Below are 22,857 nucleotides of genomic sequence, written 5' to 3' on the forward strand. Positions count from 1 at the left end.
CATTATTACTATATCTACATTGGATATAATGTAATATACTGATCCCTGCCCACCGGTCAATGTACATTTAATAACAACATCGTTCATACTATATCCACATTAGGTATAATGTAATATAGTGATTACGTCCCACAGATCAATGTACCTACATTTAATAACAATATCCTTAGTACTATATCCACATTACACATAATGTAATATACTGATTCCTTCCCACAGATCAATGTACATTTAACAACGACATCATTCGTACTATATCTGCATTGGATATAATGTAATATACTGATCCCTTCCCACAGATCAATGTACCTAAATTTAATAACAATATCCTTAGTACTATATCCACATCACACATAATGTAATATACTGATTCCTTCCCACAGAACAATGTACATTTAATAACCCCATCATTCATACTATATCTACACGAGGTATAATGTAATATAGTGATTACATCCCCCAGATCAATGTACATATAACAACAACATCATTCATACTATATCTACATTGGATATAATGTAATATACTGATCCCTTCCCACAGGTCAATGTACATACAATAGCAAAATCGTTATTACTATATCTACATTAGGTATAATGTAATGTATTTACTACATCCTACAGATCATTGTACATTTAATAACATCATTCATGCTATAGCTAAATTGGATATAATGTAATATACTCACCCCTTCCCACAGATCAAGGTACCTACATTTAATAACAATATCATTATTACTACATCTACATTAGATATAAAGTAATATATTGATCCCTGCCCACAGTTCAATGTACCTATATTTAATAATAATATCATTAGTACTATATCCACATCATATATAATGTAATATACTGATTCCTTCCCACAGATCAATGTACATTAACAACAACATCATTCATGCTATAGCTAAATTGGATATAATGTAATATACTGATCCCTGCCCACAGATCAATGTACCTACATTTAATAACAATATCATTAGTACTATATCTACATTAGATATAATGTAATATACTGATCCCTGCCCACAGTTCAATGTAACTATATTTAAAAACAATATCATTAGTACTTTATCCACATCATATATAATGTAATGTACTGATTCCTTCCCACAGATCAATGTACATATAATAGCAATATCGTTATTACTATATCAACATCAGTTATGTAATATACATTTAAAAACAAATCATTATTACTATATCTACGTCGGTTATAACGAAATGTACTGATTCCTTCCCAAGGATCAATGTACATATAATCGCAATATCATTATTAGTTACTATATCTGCATCGGTTGTAACGCAATATACTGATTCCTTCCCACAGATCAATGTACATTTAATAGCAATATCATTAGTACTATATCTACATTAGATATAATGTAATATACTGATCCCTTCGCGCAGATCAAGGTACCTACATTTAATAACAATATCCTTAGTACTATATCCACATTACACATAATGTAATATACTGATTCCTTCCCACAGATCAATGTACATTTAACAACAACATCATTCATACTATATCTACAATGGATATAATGTAATATACTGATCCCTGCCCATAGTTCAATGTACCTATATTTAATAACAATATCATTAGTACTATATCCACATCACATATAATGTAATATACTGATCCCTTCCCACAGATCAATGTACATTTAGTAACACCATCATTCATACTATATCTACACTAGGTATAATGTAACATAGTGATTACATCCCACAGATCAATGTACATTTAATAACAACATCATTCATACTATAACTACATTGGATATAATGTAATATACTGATCCCTCCCCACAGATCAATGTACATTTTATAACAACATCATTCATACTATATCTACATTGGATATAATGTAATATACTGATCCCTTCCCATACGTCAATGTACATATAATAGCAAAATCGTTATTACTATATCTACATTAGGTATAATGTAATTTACTGATCCCTGCTCACAGATCAATGTACCTATATTTAATAACAATATCCTTAGTACTATATCCACATTACACATAATGTAATATACTGATTCCTTCCCACAGATCTATGAACATTTAATAACAACAGCATTCATACTATATCAACACTAGGTATAATGTAATATAGTGATTACATCCCACAGATCAAGGTACATTCAATATCGATATCATTATTACTATATCTACATTAGATAAAATGTAATATACTGATCCCTTCCCACAGATCAAGGTGCCTACATTTAGTAACAATATCATTAATACTATATCTACATGAGATATAATGTTACATACTAATCCCTGCCCACAGTTCAATGTACCTATACTTAATAACAATATCATTAGTACTATATCCACATCATATATAATGTAATATACCGATTCCTTCCCACAGATCAACGTAGATTTAATAACACCATCATTCATGCTATAGCTAAATTGGATATAATGTAATATACTGATCCCTTCCCACAGATCAAGGTATCTACACTTAATAACAATATCATTATTACTATATCTACACTAGATATAATGCTATGTACGGATTCCTTCCCACAGATCAATGTACATTTAATAACAACATCATTCATACTATATCTGCATTGGATATAATGTAATATACTGATCCCTTCCCACAGGTCAATGCACATACAATAGCAAAATCGTTATTGCTATATCTACATTAGGTATAATGTAATGTATTTACTTCATCCTACAAATCATTGTACATTTAATAACATCATTCATGCTACAGCTAAATTGGATATAATGTAATATACTCACCCCTTCCCACAGATCAAGGTACCTACATTTAATAACAATATCATTAGTACTAAATATACATTCGATATAATGTAATATACTGATTCATTCCCACAGATCAATATATTTAATAACCATATCAGTAGTACTATATCTACATTCGATATAATGAAATATACTGATTCATTCCCACAGATCAATGTATCTTTAATAACAATATCATTAGCACTATATCTACATTCGATATAATGTAATATACTGATTCATTCCCGCAGATCAATGTGCCTTTAATAACAATATCATTAGCACTATATCTACATTCGATATAATGTAATATACTGATTCATTCCCACAGACCAATGCACCATTAATAACAATATCATTAGCACTATATCTACATTCGATATAACGTAATATACTGATTCATTCCCACAGATATGTACATATAATAACCATATCATAAGTACCATACCTACATTCGATATAATGTAATATACTGATGGATTGCCACAGATCAATGCACCTTTCATAACAATATCATTAGCACTATATCTACATTCGATATAATTTCATATACAGATTCATTCCCACTGATCAATGTACATTTAATAACAATATCATTAGTAGTATATCTACGTTACATACGTAATGTACAATTAATAACAATATCGTTATTACCATATCTACATTAGATATAATGTAATATACTGATTCATTCCCACAGATCAATATACCTTTAATAACCATATCATTAGTACTATATCTACATTCGATATATTGTAATATAGTGATTCATTCCCACAGATCAACGTAGATTTAATAACAACATCATTCATACAATATCAACACTAGGTATAATGTAATGTAGTGATTACATCCCACAGATCAAGGTACATTTAATAAGAACATCATTCATACTATATCTACATTGGATATTATGTAATATACTGATCTCTGCCCACAGATCAATGTACCTACATTTAATAACAATATCATTAGTACTATATCTACATTAGATATAATGTAATATACTGATCCCTGCCCACAGTTCAATGTAACTATATTCAATAACAATATCATTAGTACTATATCCACATCATATATAATGTAATATACTGATTCCTTCCCACAGATCAATGTACATATAATAGCAATATCGTTATTACTATATCAACATCAGATATGTAATATACATTTAAAAACAAATCATTATTACTATATCTACGCCGGTTATAACGAAATGTACTGATTCCTTCCCAAGGATCAATGTACATATAATCGCAATATCATTATTAGTTACTATATCTACATCGGTTGTAACGCAATATACTGATTCCTTCCCACAGATCAATGTACATTTAATAGCAATATCATTAGTACTATATCTACATTAGATATAATGTAATATACTGATCCCTGCCCACAGATCAATGTATCTACATTTAATAACAATATCATTAGTACTACGTCCACATTACATATAATGTAGTATACTGATTCCTTCTCACAGATCAGTGTAGATTTAATAACAACATCCTTCATACTATATCAACACGGGGTATAATGTATTATACTGATCCCTTCCCACAGATCAATGTACCTACATTTAATAACAATATCCTTAGTACTATATCCACATTACACATGATGTAATATACTGATTCCTTCCCACAGAACAATGTACATTTAATAACACCATCATTCATACTATATCTACACGAGGTATAATGTAATATAGTGATTACATCCCACAGATCAATGTACATATAACAACAACATCATTCATACTATATCTACGTTGGATATAATGTAATATACAGATCCCTTCCCACAGATCAAGGTAGCTACATTTAATAACATTATCATTAATACTATATCTACATGAGATATAATGTTATATACTAATCCCTGCCCACAGATCAATGTATATTTAATAGCGATATCATTATTACTATATCTTCATTAGATATAATGTAATATACTAATCCCTGCCCACAGATCAATGTATATTTAGTAGCGATATCATTATTACTATATCTACATTGGATATAATGTAATATACTGAACCCTCCCCACAGATCAATGTACCTATATTGAACAACAATATCATTAGTACTACATCATTAGTACTATTACATTGCATATAATGTAATATACTGATTGCTTGCCACAGATCAATGTACATTTAATAACCATATCATTAGTACCATATCTACATTAGATATGTAATGTACATTTAATAACAATATCATTATTACTATATCTACATTAGATATAATGTAATATACTAATCCCTGCCCACAGATCAATGTATATTTAGTAGCGATATCATTATTACTATATCTACATTGGATATAATGTAATATACTGAACCCTCCCCACAGATCAATGTACCTACATTTAACAACAATATCATTAGTACTACGTCCACATTGCATATAATGTAATATACTGATTCCTTGCCACAGATCAGTGTACATTTAATAACAACATCATTCATTACATATCTATATTGGGTACAATGTAATATAGTGATTACATCCCACAGATCGATGTACATGTAATATCGATATCATTATTACTATATCTACATTAGATATAATGTAATATACTGATCCCTGCCCATAGTTCAATGTACCTATATTTAATAACAATATCATTAGTACTATATCCACATCACATATAATGTAATATACTGATCCCTTCCCGCAGATCAATGTACATTTAGTAACACCATCATTCATACTATATCTACACTAGGTATAATGTAACATAGTGATTACATCCCACAGATCAATGTACATTTAATAACAACATCATTCATACTATAACTACATTGGATATAATGTAATATACTGATCCCTTCCCACAGATCAATGTACATATAACAGCAACATCGTTATTACTATATCTGCATTAGGTATAATGTAATCTAGTGACTACATCCCACAGATCATTGTACGTTTAATAACACCATCATTCATGCTATAGCTAAATTGGATATAATGTAATATACTGATCCCTTCCCACAGATCAAGGTATCTACATTTAATAACAATATCATTATTACTATATCTACAATAGATATAATGTAATATACTGATCCCTTCGCACAGATCAAGGTACCTACATTTAATAACAATATCACTAGTATTACGTCCACATTACATATAATGTAGTATACTGATTCCTTCTCACAGATCAGTGTAGATTTAATAACAACATCCTTCATACTATATCAACACTAGGTATAATGTAATATACTGATCCCTTCCCACAGACCAAGGTGCCTACATTTAGTAACAATATCATTATTACTATATCTGCATTAGATATAATGTAATATACTGATTCCTTCCCACAGATCAATGTACATTTAACAACAACATCATTCATACTATATCTACATTGGATATAATGTAATATACTGATCCCCTCCCACAGATCAATGTACCTACATTTAATAACAATATCCTTAGTACTATATCCACATTTCACATAATGTAATATACTGATCCCTTCCCACAGAACAATGTACATTTAATAACACCATCATTCATACTATATCTACACGAGGTATAATGTAATATAGTGATTACATCCCACAGATCAATGTACATATAACAACAACATAATTCATACTATATCTACATTGGATATAATGTAATATACTGATCCCTTCCCACAGATCAATGTACATTTAGTAACACCATCATTCATACTATATCTACACTGGATATAATACAATATACGGATTCCTACCCAAAGATCAATGTACATTTTATAACAACATCATTCATACTATATCTACATCGGATATAATGTAATATACTGATCCCTTCCCATACGTCAATGTACATATAATAGCAAAATCGTTATTACTATATCTACATTAGGTATATTGTAATATACTGATCCCTGCTCACAGATCAATGTACCTATATTTAATAACAATATCCTTAGTACTATATCCACATTACCCATAATGTAATATACTGATTCCTTCCCACAGATCAATGTACATTAACAACAACATCATTCATGCTATAGCTAAATTGGATATAATGTAATATACTGATCCCTGCCCACAGATCAATGTACCTACATTTAATAACAATATCATTAGTACTATATCTACATTAGATATAATGTAATATACTGATCCCTGCACACAGATCAATGTACCTACATTTAGTAACAATGTCATTATTACTATATCTACATTAGATATAATGTAATATACTGATCCCTGCCCACCGGTCAATGTACATTTAATAACAACATCGTTCCTACTATATCCACATTAGGTATAATGTAATATAGTGATTACGTCCCACAGATCAATGTACCTACTTTTAGTAACAATATCCTTAGTACTATATCCACATTACACATAATGTAATATACTGATTTCTTCCCACAGATCAATGTACATTTAACAACAACATCATTCGTACTATATCTACACGAGGTATAATGTAATATAGTGATTACACCCCCCAGATCAATGTACATATAACAACAACATCATTCATACTATATCTACATTGGATATAATGTAATATACTGATCCCTTCCCAAAGGTCAATGTACATATAATAGCATAATCGTTATTACTATATCTACATTAGGTATAATGTAATGTATTAACTACATCCTACAGATCATTGTACATTTAATAACATCATTCATGCTATAGCTAAATTGGATATAATGTAATATACTGATCCTTTCCCACAGATCAAGGTAGCTACATTTAATAACATTATCATTAATACTATATCTACATGAGATATAATGTTATATACTAATCCCTGCCCACAGATCAATGTATATTTAATAGCGATATCATTATTACTATATCTACATTAGATATAATGTTATATACTGATCCCTGCCCACAGTTCAATGTACCTATACTTAATAACAATATCATTAGTACTATATCCACATCATATATAATGTAATATACCGATTCCTTCCCACAGATCAACGTAGATTTAATAACAACATCATTCATACTATATCAACACTAGGTATAATGTAATATAGTGATTACATCCCACAGATCAAGGTACATTTAATAACAACATCATTCATACTATATCTACATTGGATATAATGTATTATACTGATCCCTTCCCACAGATCAAGGTGCCTACATTTAGTAACAATATCATTATTACTATATCTTCATTAGATATAATGTAATATACTAATCCCTGCCCACAGATCAATGTATATTTAGTAGCGATATCATTATTACTATATCTACATTGGATATAATGTAATATACTGAACCCTCCCCACAGATCAATGTACCTACATTTAACAACAATATCATTAGTACTACGTCCACATTGCATATAATGTAATATACTGACTCCTTGCCACAGATCAGTGTACATTTAATAACAACATCATTCATTACATATCTATTTTGGGTACAATGTAATATAGTGATTACATCCCACAGATCAATGTACATGTAATGACGATATCATTATTACTATATCTACATTAGATATAATGTAATATACTGATCCCTGCCCATAGTTCAATGTACCTATATTTAATAACAATATCATTAGTACTATATCCACATCACATATAATGTAATATACTGATCCCTTCCCACAGATCAATGTACATTTAGTAACACCATCATTCATACTATATCTACACTAGGTATAATGTAACAAAGTGATTACATCCCACAGATCAATGTACATTTAATAACAACATCATTCATACTATAACTACATTGGATATAATGTAATATACTGATCCCTCCCCACAGATCAATGTACATTTTATAACAACATCATTCATACTATATCTACATTGGATATAATGTAATATACTGATCCCTTCCCATACGTCAATGTACATATAATAGCAAAATCGTTATTACTATATCTACATTAGGTATAATGTAATTTACTGATCCCTGCTCACAGATCAATGTACCTATATTTAATAACAATATCCTTAGTACTATATCCACATTACACATAATGTAATATACTGATTCCTTCCCACAGATCTATGAACATTTAATAACAACAGCATTCATACTATATCAACACTAGGTATAATGTAATATAGTGATTACATCCCACAGATCAAGGTACATTCAATATCGATATCATTATTACTATATCTACATTAGATAAAATGTAATATACTGATCCCTTCCCACAGATCAAGGTGCCTACATTTAGTAACAATATCATTAATACTATATCTACATGAGATATAATGTTACATACTAATCCCTGCCCACAGTTCAATGTACCTATACTTAATAACAATATCATTAGTACTATATCCACATCATATATAATGTAATATACCGATTCCTTCCCACAGATCAACGTTGATTTAATAACACCATCATTCATGCTATAGCTAAATTGGATATAATGTAATATACTGATCCCTTCCCACAGATCAAGGTATCTACACTTAATAACAATATCATTATTACTATATCTACACTAGATATAATGCTATGTACGGATTCCTTCCCACAGATCAAGGTACATTTAATAACAACATCATTCATACTATATCTGCATTGGATATAATGTAATATACTGATCCCTTCCCACAGGTCAATGCACATACAATAGCAAAATCGTTATTGCTATATCTACATTAGGTATAATGTAATGTATTTACTTCATCCTACAAATCATTGTACATTTAATAACATCATTCATGCTACAGCTAAATTGGATATAATGTAATATACTCACCCCTTCCCACAGATCAAGGTACCTACATTTAATAACAATATCATTAGTACTAAATATACATTCGATATAATGTAATATACTGATTCATTCCCACAGATCAATATATTTAATAACCATATCAGTAGTACTATATCTACATTCGATATAATGAAATATACTGATTCATTCCCACAGATCAATGTATCTTTAATAACAATATCATTAGCACTATATCTACATTCGATATAATGTAATATACTGATTCATTCCCGCAGATCAATGTGCCTTTAATAACAGTATCATTAGCACTATATCTACATTCGATATAATGTAATATACTGATTCATTCCCACAGACCAATGCACCATTAATAACAATATCATTAGCACTATATCTACATTCGATATAACGTAATATACTGATTCATTCCCACAGATATGTACATATAGTAACCATATCATTAGTACCATACCTACATTCGATATAATGTAATATACTGATGGATTCCCACAAATCAATGCACCTTTCATAACAATATCATTAGCACTATATCTACATTCGACATAATGTAATATACTGATTCATTCCCACTGATCAATGTACATTTAATAACAACATCATTAGTAGTATATCTACATTACATACGTAATGTACAGTTAATAACAATATTATTATCACCGTATCTACATTAGATATAATGTAATATACTGATTGATCCCCAAAGATCAATGTACATTTCATAACAATATCATTAGTACTAAATCTACATTCGATATAATGTAATATACTGATTCATTCCCACAGATCAATGTACATTTAATAACCATATCATTCGTACCATATCTACATTAGATATGTAATGTACATTTAATAACAATATCATTATTACTATATCTACATTAGGTATAATGTCATATACAGATTTATTCCCACAGATCAATATACCTTTAATAACCATATCATTAGTACTATATCTACATTCGATATATTGTAATATAGTGATTCATTCCCACAGATCAATGTGCCTTTAATAACAATATCATTAGCACTACATCTACATTCGATATAACGTAATATAGTGATCCATTCCCACAGACCAATGCACCTTTAATAACAATATCATTAGCACTATATCTACATTCGATATAACGTAATATGCAGATTCATTCCCACAGATATGTATATATAATAACCATATCATTAGTACCATACCTACATTCGATATAATGTAATATACCGATGGATTCCCACAGATCAATGTACATTTAATAACCATATCATTAGTACCATATCTACATTAGATATGTAATGTACATTTAATAACAATATTATTATTACTATATCTACATTAGGTATAATGTCATATACTGATCCCTGCCCACAGATCAATGTACCCACATTTAATAACAATATCATTAGTACTACGTCCACATTACATATAATGTAGTATACTGATTCCTTCTCACAGATCAGTGTAGATTTAATAACAACATCCTTCATACTATATCAACACTAGGTGTAATGTAATATACTGATCCCTTCCCACAGACCAAGGTGCCTACATTTAATAACAATATCATTAGTACTATATCCACATCATATATAATGTAATATACTGATTCCTTCCCACAGATCAACGTAGATTTAATAACAACATCATTCATACAATATCAACACTAGGTATAATGTAATATAGTGATTCCTCCCCACAGATCAATGTACATTTTATAACAACATCATTCATACTATATCTACATTCGATATAATGTAATATACTGATTCATTCCCACAGATCAATATATTTAATAACCATATCAGTAGTACTATATCTACATTCGATATAATGAAATATACTGATTCATTCCCACAGATCAATGTATCTTTAATAACAATATCATTAGCACTATATCTACATTCGATATAATGTAATATACTGATTCATTCCCGCAGATCAATGTGCCTTTAATAACAGTATCATTAGCACTATATCTACATTCGATATAATGTAATATACTGATTCATTCCCACAGACCAATGCACCATTAATAACAATATCATTAGCACTATATCTACATTCGATATAACGTAATATACTGATTCATTCCCACAGATATGTACATATAGTAACCATATCATTAGTACCATACCTACATTCGATATAATGTAATATACTGATGGATTCCCACAAATCAATGCACCTTTCATAACAATATCATTAGCACTATATCTACATTCGACATAATGTAATATACTGATTCATTCCCACTGATCAATGTACATTTAATAACAACATCATTAGTAGTATATCTACATTACATACGTAATGTACAGTTAATAACAATATTATTATCACCGTATCTACATTAGATATAATGTAATATACTGATTGATCCCCAAAGATCAATGTACATTTCATAACAATATCATTAGTACTAAATCTACATTCGATATAATGTAATATACTGATTCATTCCCACAGATCAATGTACATTTAATAACCATATCATTCGTACCATATCTACATTAGATATGTAATGTACATTTAATAACAATATCATTATTACTATATCTACATTAGGTATAATGTCATATACAGATTTATTCCCACAGATCAATATACCTTTAATAACCATATCATTAGTACTATATCTACATTCGATATATTGTAATATAGTGATTCATTCCCACAGATCAATGTGCCTTTAATAACAATATCATTAGCACTACATCTACATTCGATATAACGTAATATAGTGATCCATTCCCACAGACCAATGCACCTTTAATAACAATATCATTAGCACTATATCTACATTCGATATAACGTAATATGCAGATTCATTCCCACAGATATGTATATATAATAACCATATCATTAGTACCATACCTACATTCGATATAATGTAATATACCGATGGATTCCCACAGATCAATGTACATTTAATAACCATATCATTAGTACCATATCTACATTAGATATGTAATGTACATTTAATAACAATATTATTATTACTATATCTACATTAGGTATAATGTCATATACTGATCCCTGCCCACAGATCAATGTACCCACATTTAATAACAATATCATTAGTACTACGTCCACATTACATATAATGTAGTATACTGATTCCTTCTCACAGATCAGTGTAGATTTAATAACAACATCCTTCATACTATATCAACACTAGGTGTAATGTAATATACTGATCCCTTCCCACAGACCAAGGTGCCTACATTTAATAACAATATCATTAGTACTATATCCACATCATATATAATGTAATATACTGATTCCTTCCCACAGATCAACGTAGATTTAATAACAACATCATTCATACAATATCAACACTAGGTATAATGTAATATAGTGATTCCTCCCCACAGATCAATGTACATTTTATAACAACATCATTCATACTATATCTACATTGGATATAATGTAATATACTGATCCCTTCCCATACGTCAATGTACATATAATAGTAAAATCGTTATTACTATATCTACATTAGGTATAATGTAATATACTGATCCCTGCTCACAGATCAATGTACCTATATTTAATAACAATATCCTTAGTACTATATCCACATTACACATAATGTAATATACTGATTCCTTCCCACAGATCAACGTACATTTAATATCGATATCATTATTACTATATCTACATTAGATAAAATGTAATATACTGATCCCTTCCCACAGATGAAGGTGCCTACATTTTGTAACAATATCATTATTACTATATCTTCATTAGTTATAATGTAATATACTAATCCCTGCCCACAGATCAATGTATATTTAGTAGCGATATCATTATTACTATATCTACATTGGATATAATGTAATATACTGAACCCTCCCCACAGATCAATGTACCTATATTTAACAACAATATCATTAGTACTACATCATTAGTACTATTACATTGCATATAATGTAATATACTGATTCCTTGCCACAGATCAGTGTACGTTTAGTAACAACATCATTCATTACATATCTATATTGGGTACAATGTAATATAGTGATTATATCCCACAGATCAATGTACATGTAATATCGATATCATTATTACTATATCTACATTAGATATAATGTAATATACTGATCCCTGCCCACAGTTCAATGTAACTATACTCAATAACAATATCATTAGTACTATATCCACATCATATATGATGTAATATACTGATTCCTTCCCACAGATCAATGTACATATAATAGCAATATCGTTATAACTATATCAACATCAGATATGTAATATACATTTAAAAACAAATCATTATTACTATATCTACGCCGGTTATAACGAAATGTACTGATTCCTTCCCAAGGATCAATGTACATATAATCGCAATATCATTATTAGTTACTATATCTACATCGGTTGTAACGCAATATACTGATTCCTTCTCACAGATCAGTGTAGATTTAATAACAACATCCTTCATACTATATCAACACGGGGAATAATGTAATATACTGATCCCTTCCCACAGACCAAGGTGCCTACATTTAGTAACAATATCATTATCACTATATCTACATTAGATATAATGTGATATACTGATCCCTGCCCACCGGTCAATGTACATTTAATAACAACATCGTTCATACTATATCCACATTAGGTATAATGTAATATAGTGATTACGTCCACAGATCACTGTAACTACATTTAATAACAATATCCTTAGTACTATATCCACATTACACATAATGTAATATACTGATTCCTTCCCACAGAACAATGTACATTTAATAACACCATCATTCATACTATATCTACACGAGGTATAATGTAATATAGTGATTACATCCCACAGATCAATGTACATATAACAACAACATCATTCATACTATATCTACGTTGGATATAATGTAATATACTGATCCCTTCCCACAGATCAAGGTAGCTACATTTAATAACATTATCATTAATACTATATCTACATGAGATATAATGTTATATACTAATCCCTGCCCACAGATCAATGTATATTTAATAGCGATATCATTATTACTATATCTACATTAGATATAATGTTATGTACTGATCCCTGCCCACAGTTCAATGTACCTATACTTAATAACAATATCATTAGTACTATATCCACATCATATATAATGTAATATACCGATTCCTTCCCACAGATCAACGTAGATTTAATAACAACATCATTCATACCTTATCAACACTAGGTAAAATGTAATATAGTGATTACATCCCACAGATCAAGGTACATTTAATAACAACATCATTCATACTATATCTACATTGGATATAATGTATTATACTGATCCCCTCCCACAGATCAAGGTGCCTACATTTAGTAACAATATCATTATTACTACATCTTCATTAGATATAATGTAATATACTAATCCCTGCCCACAGATCAATGTATATTTAGTAGCGATATCATTATTACTATATCTACATTGGATATAATGTAATATACTGAACCCTCCCCACAGATCAATGTACCTACATTTAACAACAATATCATTAGTACTACGTCCACATTGCATATAATGTAATATACTGATTCCTTGCCACAGATCAGTGTACATTTAATAACAACATCATTCATTACATATCTATTTTGGGTACAATGTAATATAGTGATTACATCCCACAGATCAATGTACATGTAATATCGATATCATTATTACTATATCTACATTAGATATAATGTAATATACTGATCCCTGCCCATAGTTCAATGTACCTATATTTAATAACAATATCATTAGTACTATATCCACATCACATATAATGTAATATACTGATCCCTTCCCACAGATCAATGTACATTTAGTAACACCATCATTCATACTATATCTACACTGGATATAATACAATATACGGATTCCTCCCCACAGATCAATGTACATTTTATAACATCATTCATACTATATCTACATTGGATATAATGTAATATACTGATCCCTTCCCATACGTCAATGTACATATAATAGCAAAATCGTTATTACTATATCTACATTAGGTATAATGTAATATACTGATCCCTGCTCACAGATCAATGTACCTATATTTAATAACAATATCCTTAGTACTATATCCACATTACACATAATGTAATATACTGATTCCTTCCCACAGATCAATGTAGATTTAATGACAACATCCTTCATACTATATCAACACTAGGTATAATGTAATATACTGATCCCTTCCCACAGACCAAGGTGCCTACATTTAGTAACAATATCATTATTACTATATCTACATTAGATATAATGTAATATCCTGATCCCTGCCCACCGGTCAATGTACATTTAATAACAACATCGTTCATACTATATCCACATTAGGTATAATGTAATATAGTGATTACGTCCCACAGATCAATGTACCTACATTTAATAACAATATCCTTAGTACTATATCCACATTACACATAATGTAATATACTGATTCCTTCCCACAGATCAATGTACATTTAACAACAACATCATTCATACTATACCTAGAATGGATATAATGTAATATACTGATCCCTTCCCACAGATCAATGTACCTACATGTAATAACAACATCGTTCATACTATATCCACATTAGGTATAATGTAATATAGTGATTACGTCCCACAGATCAATGTACCTACATTTAATAACAATATCCTTAGTACTATATCCACATTACACATAATGCAATATACTGATTCATTCCCACAGATCAATATACCTTTAATAACCATATCATTAGTACTATATCTACATTCGATATATTGTAATATAGTGATTCATTCCCACAGATCAATGTGCCTTTAATAACAATATCATTAGTACTACATCTACATTCGATATAACGTAATATAGTGATCCATTCCCACAGACCAATGCACCTTTAATAACAATATCATTAGCACTATATCTACATTCGATATAACGTAATATGCAGATTCGTTCCCACAGATATGTATATATAATAACCATATCATTAGTACCATACCTACATTCGATATAATGTAATATATCGCTGGATTCCCACAGATCAATGTACATTTAATAACCATATCATTAGTACCATATCTACATTAGATATGTAATGTACATTTAATAACAATATCATTATTACTATATCTACATTAGGTATAATGTCATATACTGATCCCTGCCCACCGGTCAATGTACATTTAATAACAACATCGATCATACTATATCCACATTAGGTATAATGTAATATAGTGATTACGTCTCACAGATCAATGTACCTACATTTAATAACAATATCCTTAGTACTATATCCACATTACACATAATGTAATATACTGATTCCTTCCCACAGATCAATGTACATTTAACAACAACATCATTCATACTATATCTACAATGGATATAATGTAATATACTGATCCCTGCCCATAGTTCAATGTACCTATATTTAATAACAATATCATTAGTACTATATCCACATCACATATAATGTAATATACTGATCCCTTCCCACAGATCAATGTACATTTAGTAACACCATCATTCATACTATATCTACACTGGATGTAATACAATATACGGATTCCTCCCCACAGATCAATGTACATTTTATAACATCATTCATACTATATCTACATTGGATATAATGTAATATACTGATCCCTTCCCATACGTCAATGTACATATAATAGCAAAATCGTTATTACTATATCTACATTAGGTATAATGTAATATACTGATCCCTTCCCACAGACCAGGGTGCCTACATTTAGTAACAATATCATTATCACTATATCTACATTAGATATAATGTGATATACTGATCCCTGCCCACCGGTCAATGTACATTTAATAACAACATCGTTCATACTATATCCACATTAGGTATAATGTAATATAGTGATTACGTCCACAGATCAATGTAACTACATTTAATAACAATATCCTTAGTACTATATCCACATTACACATAATGTAATATACTGATTCCTTCCCACAGATCAATGTACATTTAACAACAACATCATTCATACTATATCTACAATGGATATAATGTAATATACTGATCCCTTCCCACAGATCAATGTACCTACATTTAATAACAATATCCTTAGTACTATATCCACATTACACATAATGTAATATACTGATTCCTTCCCACAGAACAATGTACATTCAATAACACCATCATTCATACTATATCTACACGAGGTATAATGTAATATAGTGATTACATCCCACAGATCAATGTACATATAACAACAACATCATTCATACTATATCTACGTTGGATATAATGTAATATACTGATCCCTTCCCACAGATCAAGGTAGCTACATTTAATAACATTATCATTAATACTATATCTACATGAGATATAATGTTATATACTAATCCCTGCCCACAGATCAATGTATATTTAATAGCGATATCATTATTACTATATCTACATTAGATATAATGTTATATACTGATCCCTGCCCACAGTTCAATGTACCTATACTTAATAACAATATCATTAGTACTATATCCACATCATATATAATGTAATATACCGATTCCTTCCCACAGATCAACGTAGATTTAATAACAACATCATTCATACTTTATCAACACTAGGTAAAATGTAATATAGTGATTACATCCCACAGATCAAGGTACATTTAATAACAACATCATTCATACTATATCTACATTGGATATTATGTAATATACTGATTTCTGCCCACAGATCAATGTACCTACATTTAATAACAATATCATTAGTACTATATCTACATTAGATATAATGTAATATACTGATCCCTGCCCACAGTTCAATGTAACTATATTCAATAACAATATCATTAGTACTATATCCACATCATATATAATGTAATATACTGATTCCTTCCCACAGATCAATGTACATATAATAGCAATATCGTTATTACTATATCAACATCAGATATGTAATATACATTTAAAAACAAATCATTATTACTATATCTACGCCGGTTATAACGAAATGTACTGATTCCTTCCCAAGGATCAATGTACATATAATCGCAATATCATTATTAGTTACTATATCTACATCGGTTGTAACGCAATATACTGATTCCTTCCCACAGATCAATGTTCATTTAATAGCAATATCATTAGTACTATATCTACATTAGATATAATGTAATATACTGATCCCTGCCCACAGATCAATGTATCTACATTTAATAACAATATCATTAGTACTACGTCCACATTACATATAATGTAGTATACTGATTCCTTCTCACAGATCAGTGTAGATTTAATGACAACATCCTTCATACTATATCAACACTAGGTATAATGTAATATACTGATCCCTTCCCACAGACCAAGGTGCCTACATTTAGTAACAATATCATTATTACTATATCTACATTAGATATAATGTAATATCCTGATCCCTGCCCACCGGTCAATGTACATTTAATAACAACATCGTTCATACTATATCCACATTAGGTATAATGTAATATAGTGATTACGTCCCACAGATCAATGTACCTACATTTAATAACAATATCCTTAGTACTATATCCACATTACACATAATGTAATATACTGATTCCTTCCCACAGATCAATGTACATTTAACAACAACATCATTCGTACTATATCTACATGAGGTATAATGTAATATAGTGATTACATCCCCCAGATCAATGTACATATAACAACAACATCATTCATACTATATCTACATTGGATATAATGTAATATACTGATCCCTTCCCAAAGGTCAATGTACATATAATAGCATAATCGTTATTACTATATCTACATTAGGTATAATGTAATGTATTAACTACATCCTACAGATCATTGTACATTTAATAACATCATTCATGCTATAGCTAAATTGGATATAATGTAATATACTGATCCTTTCCCACAGATCAAGGTAGCTACATTTAATAACATTATCATTAATACTATATCTACATGAGATATAATGTTATATACTAATCCCTGCCCACAGATCAATGTATATTTAATAGCGATATCATTATTACTATATCTACATTAGATATAATGTTATATACTGATCCCTGCCCACAGTTCAATGTACCTATACTTAATAACAATATCATTAGTACTATATCCACATCATATATAATGTAATATACCGATTCCTTCCCACAGATCAACGTAGATTTAATAACAACATCATTCATACTATATCAACACTAGGTATAATGTAACATAGTGATTACATCCCACAGATCAATGTACATTTAATAACAACATCATTCATACTATAACTACATTGGATATAATGTAATATACTGATCCCTCCCCACAGATCAATGTACATTTTATAACAACATCATTCATACTATATCTACATTGGATATAATGTAATATACTGATCCCTTCCCATACGTCAATGTACATATAATAGCAAAATCGTTATTACTATATCTACATTAGGTATAATGTAATTTACTGATCCCTGCTCACAGATCAATGTACCTATATTTAATAACAATATCCTTAGTACTATATCCACATTACACATAATGTAATATTATGATTCCTTCCCACAGATCAATGAACATTTAATAACAACAGCATTCATACTATATCAACACTAGGTATAATGTAATATAGTGATTACATCCCACAGATCAAGGTACATTCAATATCGATATCATTATTACTATATCTACATTAGATAAAATGTAATATACTGATCCCTTCCCACAGATCAAGGTGCCTACATTTAGTAACAATATCATTATTACTATATCTACATTAGATATAATGTAATATACTGATCCCTGCCCACCGGTCAATGTACATTTAATAACAACATCGATCATACTATATCCACATTAGGTATAATGTAATATAGTGATTACGTCTCACAGATCAATGTACCTACATTTAATAACAATATCCTTAGTACTATATCCACATTACACATAATGTAATATACTGATTCCTTCCCACAGATCAATGTACATTTAACAACAACATCATTCATACTATATCTACATTGGATATAATGTAATATACTGATCCCTTCCCACAGATCAATGTACCTACATTTAATAACAATATCCTTAGTACTATATCCACATTACACATAATGTAATATACTGATTCCTTCCCACAGAACAATGTACATTTAATAACACCATCATTCATACTATATCTACACGAGGTATAATGTAATATAGTGATTACATCCCACAGATCAATGTACATATAACAACAACATCATTCATACTATATCTACATTGGATATAATGTAATATACTTATCCCTTCCCACAGGTCAATGTACATATAATAGCATAATCGTTATTACTATATCTACATTAGGTATAATGTAATGTATTAACTACATCCTACACATCATTGTACATTTAATATCATCATTCATGCTATAGCTAAATTGGATATAATGTAATATACTGATTCCTTCCCACAGATCAATGTACATTTAATAACAACACTGTTCATACTATATCTACACTAGGTATAATGTAACGTGGTGATTACATCCCACAGATCAATGTACATTTAATAATATCATTCATACTATAACTACATTGGATATAATGTAATATACTGATCCCTTCCCACAGATCAAGGTATCTACATTTAATAACAATATCATTATTACTATATCTGCACTAGATATAATGCAATATACGGATTCCTTCCCACAGATCAATGTACATTTAATAACAACATCATTCATACTATAACTACATTGGATATAATGTAATATACTGATCCCTTCCCACAGATCAATGTACCTACATTTAATAACAATATCATTAGTACTACGTCCACATTACATATAATGTAGTATACTGATTCCATCTCTCAGATCAGTGTAGATTTAATAACAACATCCTTCATACTATATCAACACTAGGTATAATGTAATATACTGATCCCTTCCCACAGACCAAGGTGCCTACATTTAGTAACAATATCATTATTACTATATCTACATTAGATATAATGTAATATCCTGATCCCTGCCCACCGGTCAATGTACATTTAATAACAACATCGTTCATACTATATCCACATTAGGTATAATGTAATATAGTGATTACGTCCCACAGATCAATGTACCTACATTTAATAACAATATCCTTAGTACTATATCCACATTACACATAATGTAATATACTGATTCCTTCCCACAGATCAATGTACATTTAACAACAACATCATTCATACTATACCTACAATGGATATAATGTAATATACTGATCCCTTCCCACAGATCAATGTACCTACATTTAATAACAATATCCTTAGTTCTATATCCACATTACACATAATGTAATATACTGATTCCTTCCCACAGAACAATGTACATTTAATAACACCATCATTCATACTATATCTACACGAGGTATAATGTAATATAGCGATTACGTCCCACAGATCAATGTACCTACATTTAATAACAATATCCTTAGTACTATATCCACATTACACATAATGTAATATACTGATTCATTCCCACAGATCAATATACCTTTAATAACCATATCATTAGTACTATATCTACATTCGATATATTGTAATATAGTGATTCATTCCCACAGATCAATGTGCCTTTAATAACAATATCATTAGCACTACATCTACATTCGATATAATGTAATATAGTGATCCATTCCCACAGACCAATGCACCTTTAATAACAATATCATTATTACTATATCTACATTAGGTATAATGTCATATACTGATCCCTGCCCACAGATCAATGTACCTACATTTAATAACAATATCATTAGTACTACGTCCACATTACATATAATGTAGTATACTGATTCCTTCTCACAGATCAGTGTAGATTTAATAACAACATCCTTCATACTATATCAACACTAGGTATAATGTAATATACTGATCCCTTCCCACAGACCAAGGTGCCTACATTTAGTAACAATATCATTATTACTATATCTACATTAGATATAATGTAATATCCTGATCCCTGCCCACCGGTCAATGTACATGTAATAACAACATCGTTCATACTATATCCACATTAGGTATAATGTAATATAGTGATTACGTCCCACAGATCAATGTACCTACATTTAATAACAATATCCTTAGTACTATATCCACATTACACATAATGTAATATACTGATTCCTTCCCACAGATCAATGTACATTTAACAACAACATCATTCATACTATACCTAGAATGGATATAATGTAATATACTGATCCCTTCCCACAGATCAATGTACCTACATGTAATAACAACATCGTTCATACTATATCCACATTAGGTATAATGTAATATAGTGATTACGTCCCACAGATCAATGTACCTACATTTAATAACAATATCCTTAGTACTATATCCA

Source organism: Osmia lignaria, chromosome 3 (assembly GCF_051020975.1).
Source record: "Osmia lignaria lignaria isolate PbOS001 chromosome 3, iyOsmLign1, whole genome shotgun sequence".
Lineage (NCBI taxonomy): Eukaryota > Metazoa > Arthropoda > Insecta > Hymenoptera > Megachilidae > Osmia > Osmia lignaria.